General features: G+C 38.2%; 1 protein-coding gene across 3 annotated transcripts in view; it reads right to left on the bottom strand.

Annotated features, from left to right (window-relative positions):
- The window catches only part of CCSER1 (coiled-coil serine rich protein 1), a 709,606-nt gene that overhangs the window by 69,715 nt on the left and 616,330 nt on the right, over positions 1-23,561 (bottom strand). The gene's annotated exons all lie outside the window — the stretch shown is intronic.

Below are 23,561 nucleotides of genomic sequence, written 5' to 3'. Positions count from 1 at the left end.
ACGGAGAAAGCTATCTTATATGCCAGCTTGTTAAACAGATTGTCTTCATCATCTGACCACTGTTAGAAAGGCAATTGAAAACCACAGGCTTCTAGCTTCTCCATAATGAATGTTAAAAATGTGACTATGGAGCCATTTCTCACCCTTCAAAAGGACTGTCAAAACTACACACAGTTAAAAACTCTATACAAATCAAGGTGAGCTGGTATTAGCAGCAATCCCCATCCTGAAATCCCTCCTTGGGACCTGGTGAGAATTTAAATCTTAAGAACTGGTCCTTGGTTCTCTTCTCATGCATATGCAGCGAGAAAAGTGGGTAAGATTTCAAAAGTTTGCCAGTGCACACTAACAACACTGTCTTCAAAACACCAAGGAAAAGCGTTCTTGGTCTGCACACAAGATCTAGGTTTGGAAAATCAGAAAGATAATGTCTGTTGCATTATATGTGCTGATAATGTACTACACTGACAAGTTCTCTGCCTTTAATAGGTTGCACTACTACTAGCATTCTTATTATATATAATATAGCTATATGTTATATACATATATATCCCCTTTTACTGTGTACAGCTGGTATGATCAGGCAATAACTGCAAGTAACATGGCAGCTTAACAAGTAACATACAATCATAGAATCACAGAATGATTAGGGGTGGAAAGGACCTTAAGATCATCTTGTTCCAACCCCCTGCCATGGGCACCTCACAAAAAACCGTATTGTCCAAAGCTCTGTCCAACCTGGCCTTGAACACTGCTAGGGATGGAGCATTTACCACTTCTACTGACAACCTGTTCCAGTGCCTCACCACCCTCATAGTAAAGAACTTTTTCCTTGTATCTAACCTGAAATTCTCCTGTTTTAGTTTAAACTCATTACCCCTTGTCCTATCACTACAGTCCATCAAATACTTTCACGGACTACGCCTAAACACAGTCTGATTTTCAATGTGTTAAAACAAGTTAGTATTGCAATATGTTTAGATTGGAAAACAGGAGAAAGAAGTTTTGGAACTGTCCTCCTACAGCACATCAGGGCAGGAAAATCAATTGTTTTAAGCTGGAACTTGAGAAACTTAGGCAAGGACACTGAAAATCTGTATCACACTTTTATTGTGTGATTTGCACGCACCTTTATTTCTCCTGGCTATGCACAGGGAAATGTATTTGTGCTAGGAACAAATACCTTTTCCCTTTTTGATGAACAGCTTACCTTCAATTGCTACTACTGCTAGAATGGAAGACAGAATGTAAAGCAAGGTAAACTCGTATGAATTTGTGATACTAACATTTCTGAGGTACTTGATGCATATCTGCTCTCATACTTGAGTATCCTGGGTTCTGCAGTAGCAGTCATTTTTCTCCTTCTTAGTAGCTGGTGCAGTGCTGTTTTCGACTTCAGCCTGGAACAGCGCTGATAACACCGATGTTTTTAGTTGTTGCTCAGTAATGTTTACTCTGACCAAGGACTTTCTGAGTCTCATGCTCTGCCAGGGAGGAGGGGAAGCCAGGAGGAAGCAGAGACAGGACACCTGACCCAAACTAGCCAAAGAGGTATTCCATACCACAGCACGTCATGCCCAGTATATAAACTGGTGGCAGTTACGTGGAAGGGCTAGATCGCTGTTCAGGTCGGGCTGGGTATCGGTTGGTGGGTGGTGAGTAGTTGTATTCTCTCCTCTTGTTATTTCCCTTATTATTATTATTGGTAGTAGCAGTAGTGGTTTGTGTTATACCTTAGTTACTGGACTGTTCTTATCTCAAGCTGTGGGAGTTACATTCTTCTGATGCTCCTCCCCATCCCTCCAGGAGCTGGGCGAGGATGGGTGGGGAGTGAACGAGCGGCTGTGTGGTTCTGGGTTGCTGGCAGGGCTTAAACCACGACACTGGGTCAAACCAATTGCTAGTTTTGGGGAAAGCAGGGACTGCTTTTCTCCCATTAGTTCAGCAACATCACCAGGGCTGTGGGGTTATAAAAGACAGTTTTAATGCAGACACAGACATAATGGGCCACTAGCAATATTATTGTTCTCTTACCTAGGGCCATGTCTTTTACTACAGGCTTTGAGACTGACAGAGGCCTATCCTGTATGTGGGATTTGGACTTTGTGGGCAACACCAGCCTTTTCCAGGGCACTGTGTTCAGTAGCAGACATACCCATTTTCCATCCCATGTTCCTACCAATTTTTATTTTTTTTTAAAAAAAAGACATTTGAAATGGAACTCCTTACCCTCAATAGCAGATTTTATCTTGAACGCTTCCTTTATCCCACTAAACCAAGTCCAGGGACCTGACAACATCAAGTCCCATGAGAAGGACAAACTGCACTGGTATGCTCAGAAAGGGTCTTGGAAATATTAATGGGTAAGAGATGCAACTTTCCTGGGGGCCTACAGCAGTCTTTCTAATGCATAGGTTGTTTAGCATATGAACAGTTGTAATACGGTTTAGATCAAGAGAATAACACTCCATTTCCCTCACTGAATCTCAAAGGTTAGCCATTGCTTCAAACAGTCGCAAAAAGCAGGCTACAGGCAGCTCACAGTCACTTGGTTCAGAGCTGAACATAATGCTGACTTAAGAGTCAGATCTATTTTATTGAGAAACGTACCATTTCTTTCTAGCATCATTAAGCCATGAATGCAAACAATTATCAGAACTACAACTGCTACAATCATGCTGTCTGTAGTAATTTACATTACTACAGCCCAACACCATAACATGGTTACAGCCTGTGCCACTGGAAGGCGTTCATTAGTTTCCACTTCTATGCATTCACTCCATTCATCCTCCTAATTATATATATATATATATTAAATTTCAATACCATTCCCACACATCTTTCTTTGGTATGCTTTAACTGAGCCTATGCCATCAGAAGAAACAAACTAAACAATTTAATATGTTGGTTTGAAACTTGAGCATTTTACTTTATGAAGACATTAAAAACATGTTAGAGTATTTACTGCTTTTAAAGATCCTTCCTTTCAGCTGTTTTTTGATTCCTCATAATACAATTACCACTCTGCCTTTATAGAAGGGGAAAGGAGACAAAGAGATTAAGTGAGTCGCTCAAGGTGCTGTCAGTAGGAAGGAAGGAATAAGAAGGAAGGCTAATGAATATCTTGGAAGCTTTTTTAAAGGAAAACTTGGTTTTGATTTTTTTTTTTAACAAAAGTATTTGCTTTGAGTTTTTTCTTAGAAAACAAGAGGTTTCTTCTGCAAACATTATACGCCTTTGATTTTCAGCTGAAATACCTTTGGTTTTTTTTAATGAGGTAGCATAATTTATCTTTTGCTGTGTAATGAATATGGAGATACGTTCTGCTCAGCTACGCTTAGCCTTGCAGTTCAATACTCCAGCTTCAGCTTCACATTCACAAGGTTTGAATTAGACATGCTCCAGTAAAATGCACAAACAGACCCAACATCTAAATACCTTCTCTTTCAAATAATGACTGGTGCTGTATTTTCACCTATTTCCGTGCATGAATAGAAACATTTTGTTTCAAAAACATCCCATGAGCTTGAGAGCTCAGCAAACGTGATGGGTGAACAAAAAAAAAAGCCTTCTGAACCCAACAGGAGACTGCCAGGTTTGATGCACAGACACTATGGGAATCTCCTTGGAAATCATAATGTAGAAATTGGAATCACAATCTGAAATCAAAGAGAGGCAGACATACTTCTCTTAATATAAAATAGAAAGAAAAATAAATATTGTGTGCATAAGTTTGGATCCTAAAAGCCAAATCTGGAGAACTATGGAGAGGTAGGCAATCAAATAACATTTCTTATTTTGCCTCCTTAGATTGAACAGCTTTTTAATGTTTCTACAGTGTGTAAAACTGCTATAGTCCCTTAAATCAGAAAACCTTTGTGCAGTTACAGCAGAGATTATTTCTCAGGTCTATTTCCACTGAATTTGTTAGGATTATTTTGAAGCAAGATATAATGCACCACAGATAGAGATACCATCATCTAAAATGTCATAAACTTCATGAAGAATACTCATTCCATTCTCTCTTAAGTACTCTATGTTCGCAAGAAACAAGAAACAGTAGAGAGCTACAGGATTTACATGAACAGTTTAAATGATCTCAAAGACAGAAGAAACCCAGAGTAGAACTACTACATCAACCTAATCTTTGGTCCTAAATGAAGGGGAATTTTCAAAGTCACATGCCTCAAAGCTTACCCCCCCCCCCCATATTCTATTGTCCATTAATTAAATCAGAAGTACTGCTTCCAGGTCACTTGTAAACCCTTTCTAAGGTCAGATTTTCAAAGCAGCATCTAAACCAAATTTACATGGTTTTCTTCAAAAACCCTGTCAAAAAATTGAAACAGTATGTGTCAAATGATACAACTTGTAAAGCTTCATTTTTTCTAATACATTTTGGTGACCTGCTGTAATGAATTCAGCTCAAGAGCAGAGCAGTAGCAGAGTTCACTGTCACTTGGAAAACCAGAAGTTGAGTCAGTTGCTATTTGCAGCTAAGGGACCAGGTTAGTCACTAGGGAAAAAGTAATGAAATAAATAAGTATCTCTTTCTTTCTTCTACTATGCTAACTTAGGAGAGGACCCAGCAGGGAACACTCATTATTCCAAACACATATAACTTTTTTTAGAAGGAAATAAGAACAAACTGTGCAACTTAGATGTCAGGCAGACAGTGAAAAACAACAATACTTGCCTCCCAGGTAAATGGCCTTTAATATCTCCAACACTTACTTTAACAGTATTGCTTTTAGTTTTAACTGTAAGTGAACTGTTTCCATCATAAATGATGAGCCCTGACAATTGACGCAGTTGCAAGTAAACATCTCTACTCGCTTTGAAGGTGCTAACAAATGCTATGGCAGGAGGATTTATGCGAAGTATGAGGGCCACAAGGATGATAAGGGGGCTGGAACATCTCCCATACAAAGACAGGCTGAGAAAATTGGGGCTGTTCAGCCTGGAGAAGAGAAGGTTGTGTGGGGACCTCACAGCAGCCTTCCAATATCTGAATTGGATAATGGGTTTAAACAGGGGAAATTCAGGTTAGATACAAAAATAAATTATTTAGTGTAAGTGGTGAAACTGGAACAGGTTGCCCAAGGTAGTTGTGAATGCTCCATCTCTGGCAGCATTCAAGGCCAGGTGGGGCATGGCCTTAAGCAACCCGGTCTAGTGGGAGGTGCCCCTGCCCATGGCAGGGGGATGGGAACTAAGATCCTTTCCAACCCTAACCATACTGTGATTCTATGATTCTATGATGCTGCTAAGAGTGCACCCCCTTTGTTAATTGGAATTTTAATTGTCTTTTGCCTCTTTAAAATGAAATTCTACATATTTTACTGGTTTAAATTAATTTGAGGAACTAAACCAATAAAAAAATTAAAAAAAAAAAAATCACTTAATTCATGGACACACATCCTACCTCCACCCCAAACCATATATATATATATAGGACTGAGCAGAACCATCTTTGTTTTGAAACATGGTTAGAATTCACAGTGATTTTAGTAGGAGCTGATTTAGGTCAATGCTGAACAAATCTGGAAATCTCAACTCAATTATTCATCATCAGTCTCAGTACAAATTGTAACAGAGAAGAAAAAAATATCTTCCCAAAATTTTTTTAAATCCCATTGCACCTGCCAATGAATCTAATTAATAAATACTCTCTTCTCTTTGTCAAAGCTGCATGCAGAAGATGTTAACCTTTAAAGTCTGCCCTTCAGTACAGCTTAAGTGACTTTGCTCATTGTTAACCCAAGGTGCTAAATATCACAAGCGCTTTAATCGCTTAAATTACAATTGGCAACTTACCAGAAGCCAAAATATCTTTTCTGATTTTAGATGCTTAGGTTCTCTTTACATGTATTGTTTGTGGACATTAAACACTTGGGTCCAGTGAGAAAAACAACATTTCTGAAGCAAACGATACAAAATGACATGTTTCAAAATTAGGATCATTACTATAACACTGTTCCTATGGACAGCATGGATTATCAAGTCACGCTAATGGCTTCATTCCAAACTAAACGAACTGCAGAGGAAGTTCTACAAAGTCTCACATGTTTGAAAGTGTGTATTAGCTAACAAACTAGTACTTCTGTGTCTGTTGCGATATTTTCTTTTTGGCCCTCAAACCCGTTTCTTCCATGGGATTTTATTGTTCTTAAGTAAGTAAAGGTATCGAGTCAAGAAAACACCTCTTACTGAATCTGCAGCAAATTTGTAAGTACTCATCTGAATTTAACTCAGGAGATTGTCTTTAAACTTGCACAGTTTACACACGAAAACAAATACAGTAAATTTTAGGCTTATTTAATGACTGACTGTAACAAGTGAGCAGCTTGTGAGTGGGATGGAGGGTATGAATCCGATAAATTAATGAGAAATCTCTTTCTCACAGGGTACAGAAGCCAAGTAGGACTCTGCCAGTAGATCATTTATTTGTGCTTTGCTTTATTAAACAGCTTCTTCTAGAAGGAAAAATACTGAAAAGTATGTATTGGTGTGCAAACCTCAGTGGTAAGCATCGTTATAGGCAGATGCTATCAGGAAACTGATACACGTACCAAGGATCAAATCCTGACTGGTGAGGAATGAAATCCTTCAGACCATATGAAGAAAGACATAAGGATGTGGTTCAACAGGAGCAGGTATCAGATGTTCTGCATCCCAGAGCAGAAATTGGGGACCAAAACTTGAACTTTTTTATCAAGTCTAAACACAATCGTTGCATCTATCTTTGACTGCATGTAAGCTGCCAAAGGAAATCAACATTCAGTTACTTGTTCATGCCAGATACTTCCCTTCCTGTAACGAAGAGAATCAACAAATTCTGAAGAGCTGTGAAAAAGGAATGTAATTGAAAGAGGTCTATTTCTATACAGAAACTGGGTAAAAAAGAAAAAAAAAAAACAAGTATATGTAGTGGCCACTGCCACCTTCGTATATCTAAGAAATTCAGATTCTTAATTTAGGAAGAAAATAGTATGACTGAGGTTCATTTCCATATGCAAAACAAGTTCTTGTTTCATCAGTGATCATGCCACAGGCTTCCTGGCTACCAGCAAATAGAACACCTGTGTGTGCTCTTTGATAGCGTAGAAGATACAGCACTACTTTTGGTAGCCTGTGGAAGTGTGCTCGTTATTACAGGGATGACACATTGTGACATTGCTAAAAAATGTGCCTCCTACTGTAGCAGTGTTTTGCAGTTGGCATGAGAATGGTACAACCACAGACGAGTTAAAGCATGTAAGTGTAATTGCATTACTGAAAGTTACACTTACAAATGTATACAAAGTTCTTGCAGGCATATGCTCTCCACTGACCCATATATCAGCATTAAGGTCAGTAATACAACACAAATCATGAGAAGCAAGGAGATCATTATGATAATGTTGTTCTCCAAAAAGCTAGTATTATTTGGAGGATAATAATTTTAAACAACTCTTTGAACAGCGATTGCATTATGCTTCCACTGATGTCATTAAACAAAAAATGGCTGAAAAGACCAATCACACAAACTAGTAACAATAGCCAGTGCAAAAACCTTGCAAATTTCTTTTTATTACTGTATCAATTGACTTTATTTCTTCTACCTCTGGAGGAATAAAGAATGACAGCAAATTAACTATTTATAGATTTAAAAATAGTGGCTTCCATCTGCTAAGACTTGGAACTGCCGGCCCAACAAATTGCATACTTGATGAGATATAAACTGCAGAATATAATTAGGTAATGTGAATGATGCATAAAGTCACTTTGCAATAAAATGCTCTTCAAAAAAAGCCCCAAACATCATAATATGCCGGCCTAAGAGTACATGCAAGATATGTCCAGATGATCAGAAGATTTGAAAAATTTTGAAACATTATTTCCAATATTTTTTCGACTTTGGAGAGCTCTAGAGGACTAATATCTTAGTATTGCCATCCAAAATGAGTACATTACTAAGACAAGCAGCAAGCAAGCTTTAGTAATAGATAATATTCAGACAACGATACTAATAGTCTGGGAAAGAAAAAACAACAACCAAACAACAAAATACAAAATGAGAGTATAGCTGTTCCCATTTTTAAGTATCTAAGCAAAAATTAAAATTTTTAGAGGTACTTATGTAATACCTCATAGCATCACGTACCTATTTTTTATGTAATCCTGTTTTCTTTTTTTTTTTCAGTCTAAGTATCAATTCAATTATCCACTGCAATATACAATACAGACACCTGTCAAATGAAGGTCTCACTGAAAAAAATGACTGGCAAACTGAGGTATCCAATAATTTTCAGGAATATTAAATATACTTTACTACTAAATAAGCACATCTAAACTTTGTGAACTAATATGCTAAATAAATAAGCTTTATCTTCATACTTTATCTTACCCTGAGTCTTTGCATTAAGAAAATCTGAAAAAAATTATCTCTTGGGGCATACTGGTAGTAGTTACACTGCTAGTAGTTAAATTGCAACTGTGGGGAAATTCTTTTTCTAAAGCAGCAACTTTTGTTAACAATATTTTTTTTTATATGAGGGACAAAAATCATATTCAAATATACCTTGAGGTCTAGTAAATAATTCTGCAGCCAAGGTCTTGTTGCAGTGAACACTCAGAAAAAAAAAAACAGAACTTCTCACAGATCAGTCATTATGGGCAGCTTGTCTGCAGCCAGAGTTTTTGTTTCTTTAGGAGAACCAAATCTCATTGGTATCATTAATGCAGAAAAAATATTTTAATTTACACTTTGAGTTCTTATATTTTCTCATCTATCACTATTATATTGATTTTTCACATACAAACAGCTCTTTTGAAAGGGATATTCTCCTTTTCCCTGAACAACTCCATTTATGAAATGTTTATCTCACAAGTTGGTGACTGAGGAAAAGCAGAAATTCTTCAGATTCAGAAGAATCCAAATGAGTGCTCCACTGAAACAAAATTAATAGCAAGGAAGCCCACAGGAAATAAGTTTTAGAATAATCTCTTACAATATAGGAGTGTATTTCTTTCTTTATTTAATCACTGCAGGCAATCACTCCTAATAAACACTCATAATTAAGGCAATATTAAGTAGCAAGATGATGAACTCATTTTATTATTCACTGAGGACAACCAACCCTTTCATTTGGAATTGTTTAAAATGGCTGTGGTTAATCCTAACATCCTAACATCCTTGTTTCTACAAGAACTAAACCTGGGTTTGTAAGGGAATCTAGATCCCACTGACTGCAAGTGTGGTCAGGTTCTGAAATGTTTCTGGCATCCAAGGATAAATCTCTGCTTTCTGGTGTAAGACTAGATATTACTGCCTTGAATACACTGAGGAATGAACCACTTTTCACATTATGTTTACTAAAAAAGTCCTTACATTTCCAACATGGACAACTCCTCTGTACAGAAGGTTCAAAAACATGGCTTCCCCTGCTCACCCTTCAGCACATAACATAATTAGTTTTCAGTGAACTAAAGAGTATGTGAATTAACAAGTTACACAAAGTGGTGACAATTAAAGATAAGGTAAGCTTGTTCATATTTTGTCACAATGGAAAAGTTAGAGGCACATGTGTAGACTATCTACCTGCCTGTAATCATCATAAGCCTCCTAAATGCAGGACTCAGTGGTTCCATTTCCACTTTATTTAGGTACATACACAGTGATATGCTCACGACCTTTAAAGAGAGTGCTTACAGTGCTCTGCAACTTCATTGTATTTTTGAGCTCTTACCCACATATACTGGTGGACATAATTGTAACGCAACAGAGTTTGCCTGATGAAAAGATGCAGTCTCCTTTCAACAATCCATTCTAATTAAGAGGGGATGGGAAAGGCTTATTATACACATCTGAGGTTTGCTAAAACAATTTGTACAAATATTTTCTTTCAGTTATTTCTTTTTTGCTGGTATGTATCGTATGAAAGGCCAAGCATGAAATTGGAGCTGTAAAGGAAGTTGGAATTTAGTGATATGACTCTGCTCTAAGAGCTCAATAGGTGTGCAGCAAAGCAAGAAGGGCGAACGGGCTGAATTATTCATTGAACCTTTAAGCATCAACAAATAACAGTGAAGAATGTCTGTTTTGCAATGGTAGGTGCGAGCTATACGCATAAAAGAAAACAGATGTTACAAAACCTGTCTTGTAAGACCATCACAGAAGCTTTTTCTTATTAGTTATTCTAAGGGAAGAGGACACTAGCAAGTTATTTACAGGAGGTTCATAGCACAAATGTTTTTTTTATCTTACTTAGCTTAACAACTTGAACACTGCACCTCCTTTATCACCTTAAAGGGAAAAGAAAAACTGATGAAAAACTGATATAAGGTAAAGCCTTTCTTATCAAGTAATTACAGTGCTGGAATAAAACAGCTGTTAGAAACTTAGCATAAGAAATGAAAATATGTGAACTACATCTAGCAAACTATATATATCTAAAATATATATAACATATTTTAACACAAGCAAGTTGTTACTTGTAAGCTCCAGCTTCCATTCCAAATTTCACCTCCGTGATAACTTTCCCAGACAAATCCTTTCAGTAAGAAATTATCTTTGAGCTAAAAATAAATTCTTTTCTTCTTTTTCAGCTACTCAAATTTTAAAAGCTTTTTTTTTTTTTTTTTTTGTGTGTATGTCTATTCTGTATTGGGTTTTGTGGCAACATTTTGATAGTGGGGAGGCTACAGGGGTGGCTTCTGCGAGAAGCTGCAACAAGCCTCCCCTGCGTCTGACAGAGATAACACCAAACAGGTCCAAGGCCAAGGCTGAGCTCATCAGCTGCAGTGCCTCTGGGATAACAGATTTAAGAAGGAGAAAAAGTTACTTCACAGGAGCAATTGCAGCCAGAGAGAGGAAAGGGTTCCTCAGGAGGAAGGAGCAGCAGAGACAACCTCCATTTCCCCTGTACTGCTCAGGGAGGGAAGAAGATAGAGGAAACTAGTAGTAAAGTGAAGCCTGGGAAGAAGGGAGGGGTGGGTGTAAAGTGTTTTATGATTTGGCTTTATTTCTCATTATTCTACTCTGATTTGATTTGTAATACAGGAAAACTAATTTCCCCAAGTTGAGTCTGTTTTGACCATGATGTAATTGGTGAGTGATCTCTCCATGAGCCTTTCGTTACATTTTCACTTCCTTATCCAGTGATAAGGAGTGATAGAGTGGCTTTCATGGGCACCTGCTATATAGCCAGGGTTAACCCACCACGTATGTCCACATCTGTAACCAGATCCATTTTATGGTGAGAGCCATTCAATTAACTGATATATCTAAAACACCCTGTTGGTAAAGTCAAGTGGCAGCAAAACTTTCTAACAGTGCAAATGGGAACCTGGTATTACACAAGAAGATGCAATATTGTTTTCAGATTGGATTAACCTTTGATAAAACATATTTATGTTGCAGCTTGGAAATAAGTGTTTTCACTATTTGCTATTTTTGACAAATCCACAAAGAGTAATATTAATCACCCTCAACTAGCTTTTAGTGTCCATAGTTCTGGTACTTTGAGTTGTTTTGATTTAATCTGCTTCAGGACTAATACTAACATTTTACCAGCAGTCTACATCTTCTGAAGGAACAATTGCAGTATTTGGAAAGAAAAAACAAAACCCAAAATGAAAAATACATGATCACTTTTACCTCAGTGAATTCAGATCTTTTGCTTTTCTTTTTAATTTCCACTGCAGTTTGTTTCTACCATACAGACTTTCTAAGTTTCCTGCCTGCTGCTTCTGAACAAGAGAACACAGATGGAAACAGGCAAATTTGTGGCAACCTATCATCCTACCTCTGACTGTGGCCAAGACCTAAAGCTTCGGGCAGGGTATAAGACCCTGGGCAATCATAAACACCTAGTTCCCTAACATGCTTCACCAGCCTCCAGTCTTAAAAGATACCATGTAGATTTCTACCCTGGCTTTTCTTTGTGATTGTATATGAATGAGCTAGTAACTGCTGCTCTTAACAAGAGCAAGAAAGGCAGGCATGAGAATTTTTAACTCCTGCAGGCCACATCAAAATACCACAAAAATGTCTCCCCCTGACTACACTGGCCCTGCTTGACACTGCTGTGAAAAATCACTGCATCTGCCACAGAGGCAGCAGGAACAGGTACATTCATTGGGCTCAACGGCGGCAGCTCACAGAGCACAAAAGCAACTATTGGAGGGGATAGGCAGTATAGACATACATATGTTTCTATCCACTACTCCTGCAGTAGCGTAACCCTTCCAGAGACGGCGGGTAACAAGTGCTGGCAATCTCTTAAAACTGCAGCAACCACAGCCAAAGGAATAATGGTGAAATTTGACATTGCAGTAAGACAATTGTATCACTGAAGTTGGCTTTGGGCAGAAGCAGCCTTGACCCCTACTCTGACACAGGCAGATAGATCTGGACAGACTGAAATTCAGTGAAAATACTCATGAAGAGGCATTTCTCATATCTTACATGTTAAACCACATGGTGGAAAGACATTTAAGACACATACTATATTCTGTTTTCAACAAAAACTTCATTAAAAAACCCTCCAAACCCATCACCTGTATTTCAGCATTGCACAGCTTCCCTCATGTGACAGAAGTTATTTCCTTAGTGAGTTATCATCTGTAAATTCCCACTTGCTCTTTTCCTAGGCCCACATACCACCAAAAAGTCTAAGAGTTTATAGTTTGAAGCCCTCAAAGAGGAAAACAAGGTCATGATGAATTCTTTTGTTTCCTAGTAACTTATGTACAACTTTTATATAAAAGAAATTATCTCTCTTGTTTTGAAGCTTGTACAAAATAGTGTTTCCAGAGAATGGAATAATTCAATTGTACTTCTATTTTTAATTAACTGCAGCAATTATTTATTATTTTCCTGTACTACAAACAATGAGAGCTATGTATGAAATGGAAGCCAGATAAAATAAAGCTTTTAATTTAATTCAGTGTTATTCCTTCAGCACAAACTTTGTAAACTCCTTGATACCATTGTGAAACAAACAGCTGGCTTTTACAGAAAGATTCTGTAAATGAAAGTAGTATGTACACATCTTGATCAAGAGCAGAGTCGTATTGTTGTAGGGCTTGTGTAAGTCATGGAAAGGAGCCATCTTTATCTGAATAACTGTCAGGTTGGTAGCCAAGATTATAAAGAGATACAAAACTGTAAAGCAATGTCATAAAGCAAATCAGGGCTAAAATAGTCATGGACAGCCAACTCACCACTGCACCCACTGAAATCCTCTACCCTCCTGATTGTAGCCCTCACTTACAAGCCATGACTGATTTTAAAAGGTCCAGCTCTTCCTAGACGTTTACCTGCTGCTTGAGAGTATGTTTTTGGACTGTACTGCCTTAAGAGAGTTCATTAGAACAACTAAGCGAACTGGAGCAGAAACTCCCAGAGAGCCAATCCTGCTTTTGCTGAACAGTGTGAATAACCTACAGTCTGCCCAGACAGCAAAGTGGCCACCAAGTGGACCCTGCTATGCCCCAGGAACCCTTAAAAAATAAACTGAGTTTCAACTAAACTGTAGGAAAAGGTCACATGAAATTACCTCATGAAGTATCATATTTTCCCTCTTACTCTTTTGCATCTTTGTACTCTGTGCACCACTTCAAACATAATTCTGCTCTGCTAGGAATAAGTCGATTTGCAAACAATCTGTACTAGATCTTACTCTGAGACAGCAGTTAAACCCACAAGGAGAATGCAGCCTTGTTACTCTTTGCTCTCTATCACAAGGATTTTATAATTGCATCTACTCCAATCTCTAGGTTGACATCCTGCTCAATATTTATTAACTTCAGGCTAGTGTTCCCCTTTTAAGTCCTTTATCCCATGATATTGTTATTTTATACTTCTCTACATGGAACTAGAAACTGATCTATCCATCTTGAAGCCCAGCCTGCCTAAATCATTCCCAAGTTCATTGCTTTCTTTGGCAGTTCCAGCCCAACAGAGGATTTAATCATATTTCAAGTTCTTTCTCTTAAGTCTTTAAACATACACCAAACAAAATCCTTCTTAATAGCTTCCAATCCAAAATACAATCAGTTCACTTCCCTTGTATCAAATTGTGTCCGCTCACATACTCTCTGGGTGCTAGTCTCTGATATGACCCTCAGTCTTCTGCCACAATTTCTAACTTTTAACGTCAGTTTTTTAAGGCTGAATCTCAAACAGTTAACTAAATAACTTCCCCCACTATCAACCCAAAGAGAGGAGAAATCTTTTAACATATCTCCAAAAAGTTTACTGTATAAAATCCTCCAAAACTTCAGGGAAAAAAAAAAAAAAAACCTAACCCAAAAAGGAAAAGAGGAAAACTACATGTGGCAAACTGTTCGCTGCCAGAGATGTCTATCAAAAGGAGCACTCTCTAAATTCCAGATGGCAGGTCTCCTGCAGGAAGCAGCTGATTGTTTGGCAGCATGTCCTCGAAAAGTGCCAATGGCTAAGTTTGTCTGTGGTAACTCAGGGCCACCACAGGAATTTTTTTCAGCTGTACAAGCTAAGCCTTTGCTCTTCAGCAGACCAGAGGCGGTAGCTAGACCCACTGCTTTATCACATACTAGCCAACACACCAGAGACACTCTCTTCTTTGCGAGGGGGTGCTTTGGTGTACCATGTGCTTTGAACTACTTTTAACATAATCACAGAAGCTGGTAAACCTGATTTATTAGTTGGGCATATATCTGCAATTTCTTCAAGCACTGATATATCACTGTGTGTATGAAATAGCTAGTTCAGCTATGAAAAGTAAGAAAAAGAACAGAAGAACAGCAGGTCATCTTTTATACATAGTCAATGATACCTTGATTTCTGCTCTCAATTTTTTATTCAGCCCTTAAGCAGAAGAAATCTTATATTTTAAGTTCAATATTACTTGATTTAATGCCATTTCTAAACTTCATACATTCCACAGCTAAAAATCTAACCATAAACTGTATTTGTTTTCAATTTTCTTATTTCTGATCAGCATATTTGGTGCATAGTTCCATCTTATTTCCTGCCTTCTTTTACCAATTCAACTAGAACCTCCTTAGGACAGGAGGTAGGTGGCTTGCTTTCAATCATAAAGCCAAAAAAAAAAGTGTAGCTCTTCTCCCTTTTATATAAAATTCTTCTCAACATTTTTTTAATGTTTCATGCCTACAGGTTGGGCAGGGAAGTGATTTAGAGTAGCCCTGCAGAGAAGGACTTGGGGGTGTTGATTGATGAGAAACTGAACATGAGCTGGCAGTGTGCACTTGCAGCCCAGAAAGCCAACTGTGTCCTGGGTTGCATCAAAAGAAGCATGACCAGTAGGTTGAAGGAGATGATCTACTACCCCTCTACTCTGCTCTTGTGAGACTCCACTTGCAGCACTGTGTGCAGTTATGGTGTCCTCAACATAAGACGGACCTGAAGCTGTTGGAGCAAGTCCAGAGGAGGGCCACGAGGATGATCAGGGGACTGGAGCACCTCCCGTATGAAGATAGGCTGAGAGAGTTGGGGCTGTTCAGCCTGGAGAAGAGAAGCTGTGTGGAGACCTCATAGCAGCCTTCCAGTATCTGAAGGGGGCCTACAAGGATGCTGGGGAGGGACCCTTCATTAGGGATTGTAGTGACAGGACAAGGCGTAATGGGTGCAAACTAAAACAGGGGAAATTCAGGTTAGATATAAGGAAGAAGTTCTTTACTGTGAGGGTGGTGAGGCACTGGAACAGGTTGCTCAAAGTGGTGGTAAATGCTCCATCCCCAGCAGTGTTCAAGGCCAGGTTGGGCAGGGTCTTGGGTGACATGGTCTTGGTGTGAGGCATCTCTGCCCATGGCAGTGGGTTGGAACAAGATGATCTTAAGGTTCTTTCCAATCCCAACCATTCTGTGATTTAAAGACGCTGATGAGTGATTCCTCATTACAGTGCTCTTAAAATGACCATGTAACTTCTCCAAACAGAAGTGTCCTGGGTTCCGCAGTAGCAGTCATGTTTTTCCTTTGTGTTAACTGGTACAGTGCTGTGTTTTGACTTCCAGTTTGAGAACAGTGTTGGTGAAGCCGATGTTCTCGGTTGTTGCTAAGTGATGTTTACCCTGACCAAGGACTCTGTGAGGCTCATGCTCTGCCAGGGAGGAGGGGAGGCTGTGAGGAAGCAGAGACGGGGCGCCTGACCCGGGCTAGCCGGGGAGGTATTCCATACCACAGCACGTCATGCCCGGGGTGAGGGGTAACTGGGAGTCCCGGAAGGACAGGGGCTTCCGGGTGGAACTCGCTTTCTTGGCCGGTGGTATCGTATTCTCTTCCCTTGTTATTTTCCCTTATCATTGTTGTAGCTGATAGTAGCGGTGGTGATTTGTTGCTGGACTGTTTTTGTCTCAACCCGTAGGAGTTGCACTCTCTCGATCCTCCTCCCCGTTCCTCCGGGAGCGGGGAAGGGGAGAGCCCCGGTGCGGGGAGGCAGGGGGGGGAGACGGACACGGACCTCGATTGTTGTCAGCTCGGCACCACTCACTGGGAGTGAGTGAACAAGCTACCTGACTGGGTTTAAACCACGACAAGAAGTTAAATTCAGTGGCTGTTGAACAGACTTGTTCTGTGCTACTGTGCAATATGCTTAACATTCACAGCGGTGATCTTCCTACACCACCTATACCGGCTGACAGAGAATGCAATCCCCCCAAAATTAGAACACCTTCTAACTTATGTAAGTACCGTAACAGTTTAGGAAACAGACAATGACACACAATGTCAAGATTTCCAGTCAGGCTGCAAATCCCTGCTCGCTCCATACAACAGTGGCACCAGCTGTAGCCCAATTAAACTCAACAGTGCACAGGTGTTCCCAGAAATGGGTAACAAAAGCAAACTTCCCTTCAGGGTTCTGAAAAAGAAATAAAAAAAATTAGAGTTCTTCAACTTCTTCAGGTCTCCAAATATGAAACAGATTGAGGAAATGGGAGAGAGAAAATGACATACAGAGGAATAATTAGTAATTTGTATTACTAATTAATGAAATATATCATAAAATTGTACTAAAAAATACCTGTGCTCATGGTTTACCTGTACAAATCAAGACTCATGAAACATTTTAGTACTTTGACATGAAAATCCACTTTTGTTTTAGCTCTATGTTAAAGGAGTTCTAACCTGGGAAAATAGCGTGCATCATCCAAAATATAAAAAGCAATATTTTATTGATGTTTAATAAATATCTGCAACAAAGACAATTTGGGGTAAATGTAACTGAACTAAGTCTAGAATTTTTGGCAACATTTCAGTGTGTTGTGAACAACTGGAATCAATTCACATAAAATATCAAATAGAAAATATGACCACCTAATTTTGAAAACTTGAAAAAGCTTACAACTGCAATATTCCAGAGAGCTAGTTGCAAGATAAAAACAAGACAAATAATTCTATGGAAATGTATTAATGGAAAAAAAAAAAACAAAACAAACCAAAACCCACATTAAATTCACCTCAGAATAACCTGTTTGATAAAAGAAATCCACTTCATTTTCATGCTATGAAATTAATCAAGCTGAAGATTTGGAGAGTTTCATTCATCAGTAAAACATTATTTCATTATACCAATAAACTTGTCCTGACAAAATGAGCAAATGTATGTTTATTAATTCAACTACTAGAGAGCCAAGCTATTACAGCACAGTTGTCAGCATGTAAGATTCATAGCTTAACATTCTCTTATTAAAAATAAGAGCATTTACACTGAGTAATTGATCTTATTTTCTTAATAGAAGCTCTAAGAGAAACTGTGGGGCTGTTCAGAGAGCACAAACAATAAAAATTTAATTACACTGTGAATGACAGCCTTTTCAATTGGAAGCAATATTTACCTTTATTGATATGACCAGCCAGTATCATAGAATAAAACTAGCAGATGGTCAATTGTCTTATAAATTATTCTAGTATACTAACTTACAACACAGCAGATTTTCAGCTCATAAAAAGATATTCATTAGTAATACCATTAATACTTACTCACTGAACAGAGAATTAGTAATTTTATAAGGTAACAACAATCCTACAAAATGTATAGGTCAATAAAGGAGAAGTGAGCGTTCAAAAACTCAAGACACTGAAAATAATCAAAGTCCATAATGCAGTTGCTTTTGGTAGACCGCACAACAACATTAGTTCCTAAAATAATTGTTACAACCGCAGCATGATAATGTGGAATATTTTTGGTCCCGCAGCTTCTAGATGGGTAGATATAACTAACTCATTCACAGATGCCATTTTTAATAGTTTTTCTCACCTGACATGCTATCAGTTGAGAAAGATAAAGACTATCCAGAAACACTGCTCTTTCATTAACATAGGAGAAGGGATCTGGCCCATAAAGAGATTTTACAGTCCCTGGGAAGTACTTTAGAAAAGTTGTGATTCTGATTAACAGAACTGATGTATTCAGCAAAACTCTGTGATGTTTTTATGGGTTTATTTAAAGTTGAAATTTAAGAATGAAATAAGGCAGGAGAAGCAATACCTTGTGAATAATACCTTGTGAATAATACCTTCTGAACTAAAGCTGGAAAATGGATCACTAAGTCTCCAGGACCAGAAACCTGAATCTTATAGTGTTCTTGTTATGCTGCTTTGTATGACTGTTTACTGTTCCTTGCCTACTGCATCAAATCAAAGCACTTCCACAGACAGAATGAGACACACCTGCTGAAAATTCAGTTCACATGGATTCTTTTTACTTACTCTGGAGAGAAAGACTCAGAGATAGGATTGAAGCTTTCTGTGCTGAGCTCAGATCGCATCCCTCCTTTGTAAACAGCTGATTTGAATTACAATAGAAATAGGTTTTCAAAGCAATAAAACCTATCATACTTTCTTTTTTTTCAAATTGCATGCAAAAATAATGATCCATATATCTCATTCTTAATAGGATTGCAGATGCTGCTTGATGACAATTGCAAACAAGTTTGTTTTTTTTTTTGTAATTGAAGTTGCATGGAAATAGAAATCTGAATGTGAAAATTTGCAGTTTGTTGCAGGTTTCATGAGAATATGTCTATTGTACTGCTGATACAGTCTGAAGGTCAGTTGGGAAGCTGGCTTTGTAAGAAGGATTTCAGAAGCTTGTCCTTGTTCCCAGCCAAGTGCCAAACTGCAGTCTTACAAACTATGGAAGACCAATGCTGTAGACATCATTATGCCTGCATTCAGTTTAAAAAAAAAATCATTCTTTTGAGTGTAAAATTTCTGCCCTTCCAGGACTACTGTGGTTTCACTGAGACTACAGTGCTCAAAACCATGGTAAATGAACCACAAAGGTGAAAGCGAAGAGATGGCCACAAGATGCCACAACGATTGCCATAAGTAGTGACAGTTTCATTACTCAGTTTGGAAATACAGGTACAGTGCTACAGACAGCGTTTTGTGTCTGCTTTCTGAAGCTGCTCAGAATTAACAGTTGTGGGACAGCTCTTTTCTAAAAACATGCTTAATATTGGGGAATAACTGGATGAAAAGCAACCAAGAAAGGGATTATTTTTTAACACGTTTGAACTAACTAGTTTTTTGGTTAGTTCCCTATAAATCCAATTGAGGCCCCCTGGACAGTATGTGGAACTGACATTTTCAGACAAGAAAATGCAGAAAATTTGCTTTCCCTCTTTGCTAGTTCATCAGATTTTGATAAAATGGCTGTAATCAAGCCGAGACCTGGCAGACCCCAGATTACAACACTCTGGGTGCACATGTGCCCTTTGGCATTTTCACTAAAAATATTTTTCAATAACACTAGTGAAAATTCTGGACAGATTACATGAGTGTGAGAAAGTATTTTCCAAAACATTACAAACACCAGGAAAACACACAATAAAGAAAAGTTACGGGTTTAAGGATGGCATGCTTATTGTCTGACAAGTGTTGCACTTGTTGTGATAAAAGTATACAACTTGTATAAAAGTTGTATTATACGCTCAAAACATCACTTAGGGCAAAAACTGTCACACAAACACAAATCGTTTTGTGGTTGCTGGTTTTTTTTTTTTAGTTTGCCACAAACTGAGCAAGAGGCTGAGGGGAGATAGGAAAACATTGTTGAAAATGTTTTAGCTATGACCTTGCCAGACACAAGAGATGAATGAAGTAATTAGCCTTACTGTGCTACGAGAAACTTCTCAATAAGAGGGAAAACAGAAGCAAGTCCCACCATTATAAGTAAATCTCAGGGAACAAGGGAGCCTTAACAGACTCTTAGCTCCTTCTAGAGACATTGAATAGCATGACAATTTGGTCCTTAATTTCAGGAACTACCTACTAGTTTCTCCTAGTTTCATTCCACGGGTACAGAGGGTTTTTCTACAAAGGCTGGAGATGAAACAGAAATAAAATAAAAATATACATAAAAAAATTCTTCTGAGTGCAAGCATAACCAAGGGAGAACTCAATTTCAGAAAGCCTTGAAAGGCATTAAAATGTTATAATGAGATTTCCCCCCCCTCCTTACACAACAGTGGATAATCCTCTGAATTAAAAGTCTCTTTTTACATATAGTTATAAATTACATTGCTAAAATATTGATATAGTCAGACCTGCTTAATCCAAGACAGTTTTGCTTCTCATTAAGATTTAACAGAGGCTGAAGCATTTATGGTATAATGTCATGAAGACTTTGGGACACAGGGAATACAGCAAGCATGAATTAAGCCAGACTACAGTACCAAGTGAACTGCATTAGAAATACAGAGAATATATTTGATGGGGAGAAAATCATTCTCTCTTGAGCCAATGGTAAGGGATGGAAACACGGCGAGCCAATCTCCCCAGGGAGTTTACACTCGAGTAAGACTTTGGTAGCCCCTTCTCATCTGCCACCTTTTTTGCCCACTAGGTGCCACCAGTGTTTATCAGAACACCTCCCTGCATGCCACCACACATGCTCCAGGGCCTCTCAGGCAGCCTGTTTCAGCTGCAGCCACATTCACCACGTCTGTGTGATGGGGCTTGGGCTCTAGGCAGTGCAAACAGACAACGTGGTAAATCTAAATGTACTTCTAAATCTATTGTAAAATAAAGGAGTAGTTCAAAGTAACTGCATTGAAAAACACTTGATAAAGTCATCACTTTGTGGAGTGGCAGTACATGCACTGTAGCTTTAGATCAGCATAAGATTCAAATTTATTTTATCCAGAAGAAACACCAGCATGTAGTAATTGTGACAATAATAACAAATGTGCTCTTAAGAGCTACTGAAAAGAAGTGACTCTTTCCAGGCAATTACAAGTGCTCAGTACTGGCAAAGACTGCAGACTATCAGCCTACAGCAGCAAAATATCTTTTGAGTAAGAAGTGCAACCAGGAAAAATAAGCAAAAACATTCAAGAGCTCACATCCAGTCCCAAGATATTCAGCTGAAGCATTACGATGATGATGACTGTTATTTACTATCAGAAAATTGCCTAACCTGAAACTAAGTGACAAAACACAAACTTAGGTAAAAACCATGAAGTTTTTCTTTCTTACAGAATCCAAGCTCTCAATGATGAATAGAGGTTTACAAGAAAATTTTGTTACAAATATGTAAGTTGTAAAATCCAAACAAGTACGGAGAAAAACACTCTCCACATTCCTACATTACATCTCTCAACACCACCACCAAAATCTATAAATATAATTCAAATATTAAACACAGTAGATAACAGAACCTGCTAATTTACATTGTGACCATGTGTTATTGCCCCAAAATAGTTGCAAAAGCACAGGAATAACAAGAAGGGGAAGAGAAATATTCTTAACATAACTTATGAGTATAATAAAATTACAATTAAATACCAGGGAAACAGCAAATACCATCTTTATTAACAGGCAAGTGAAAACTACAGAAATGTTTATTTGGAATTAACTTATTGCATTTATTTAAAAATAAAATTAGGTAGAATAACTTTTCTTAGTATTTCTGAGTTCTTGGAAAACATGCCTCCTTCTGGATTCCAGTAACAGGAGTGAAACATGCAATAACTTTTTCACACAAAAATCAGAAAATCTAGGATCACACCCAACTTTGCCTGTTATGGCCAGTTACAGATGTGGTATAGAGCACAGATGTACATTGAGTGGATTATTTAAATGAAATCGCACAGCTCCAGGAAGACAGAGGCTTTGTGTCCAGGAGAAAAGTAGTCTGCTCCCTGTCTGAAATGATGAAATCAGAATTACCCTGATCATAAATTTGTCCTTCAACTATCCCCTTGCCTTTTTACCAGGAGGGAAGATGAACACATCTTACGCATCTTACACATCAGACTACACTATCTCTCTAATAATTAAAAACCATATAAATGGTTCCATTTTATACTGTACATCAGAACAAGAGCTCGTAAAAATGTGAAAAACAAAGAATATAACTCGTATTTGGCATATTAAGTCACATTACATTTGAAGGCATTCCCGGGCCTTACAGCAGAATTAGGACAGAACTCTCCAATCTGTTTCACAAAAGGAGCTTGACAGTATATCTCCATCATTTCTGACTGTGGCAGCACTGCATAGCTCCACAGAGAGAACTAGTGACTAAAATTTTGCAAATCCATCCTTAAGCAAAAAGCTATGCTGCTTCAATGGTTTATCTGTGATGAGGTAAGGAAAATTTTATGGTGACTAAGGACTTTTCACACACGCTCTTACTTCAGAAAAATACAGCCTGTATAAATAGTAAAAAAAAACACAGGTCTTCATTGTTTATCATGCAGCAACCTGGAGCTTCCTTCTCTGATATCAACAGAAAAGTAACTGAAATATTCACAAGTGTCCTAGTTTACAATATTCACTACCGTTGTAGTGTATAACTACAATTGCAACCAAGCTCTGCTGGTTTTGCATAGAAGGTGCAAGTCTTCGTTTGAGGAATCCTGATGGGTGGTTCCTCAGAGAGGAGCAAGGCACCATCATAAGTATTCCTTATGAAGGCACTACTGCCCAGCTGTTTTGCAGTTCCTCTGGTTTCACTGGGTAGTACAACACTGTCATGGGGCTAGGTTTTCTGCAAACCCTCCACATGGTATTTTGAACATAAAAACAAAACAGAACTGTTTCACTACCACTACAATTTGAATTACTATCAAAATGTAAATGGTAACATGTTGGGAAGCAAAGGTCTAGCCTCATCGAGAGATGTGCAAACATACTTCCCACTGCATGCTAAGCAGTATGTACGTATGCACACAGTAAAGGAATAGCCCTCTAAACCTTAGTTACAATATATTCCTTATTTGTGCCTAAAACTGCAGCTGCATGATGGGATAGAAATTCCAATGGAGATTCTGAAGTAGATACAGGTCTATACTTGAATAAAATATTCCCCAAAGTTAAGGAAGGCATTATTTGAAATTATGTTTTCTGATTGTCTTGCATCACTTCTTTGAGAAGGAGGCACAAGAGATGTTTAAGCAAGACCTAGAAGTATCAGCTGTTTCTTCCTCTTTCATAGACCAGAAAACTAACAAGTCTCCCCTTCACAACTGTGTGAATGAGAGGAGAAAGAGGGAATTCTGCTAAATGGCAAAGAGACTCTAACACTCAAATACAAAGTAAATGTAGAAGCACAAAGATAATA

The sequence above is a fragment of the Pezoporus occidentalis genome, unplaced genomic scaffold (assembly GCF_034315485.1).
Source record: "Pezoporus occidentalis ecotype Australia unplaced genomic scaffold, CSIRO_AGI_Poc_V1 ctg53, whole genome shotgun sequence".
Taxonomy (NCBI): Eukaryota; Metazoa; Chordata; class Aves; order Psittaciformes; family Psittacidae; genus Pezoporus; species Pezoporus occidentalis.
This window is presented reverse-complemented; position numbering and strand designations above follow the sequence as displayed.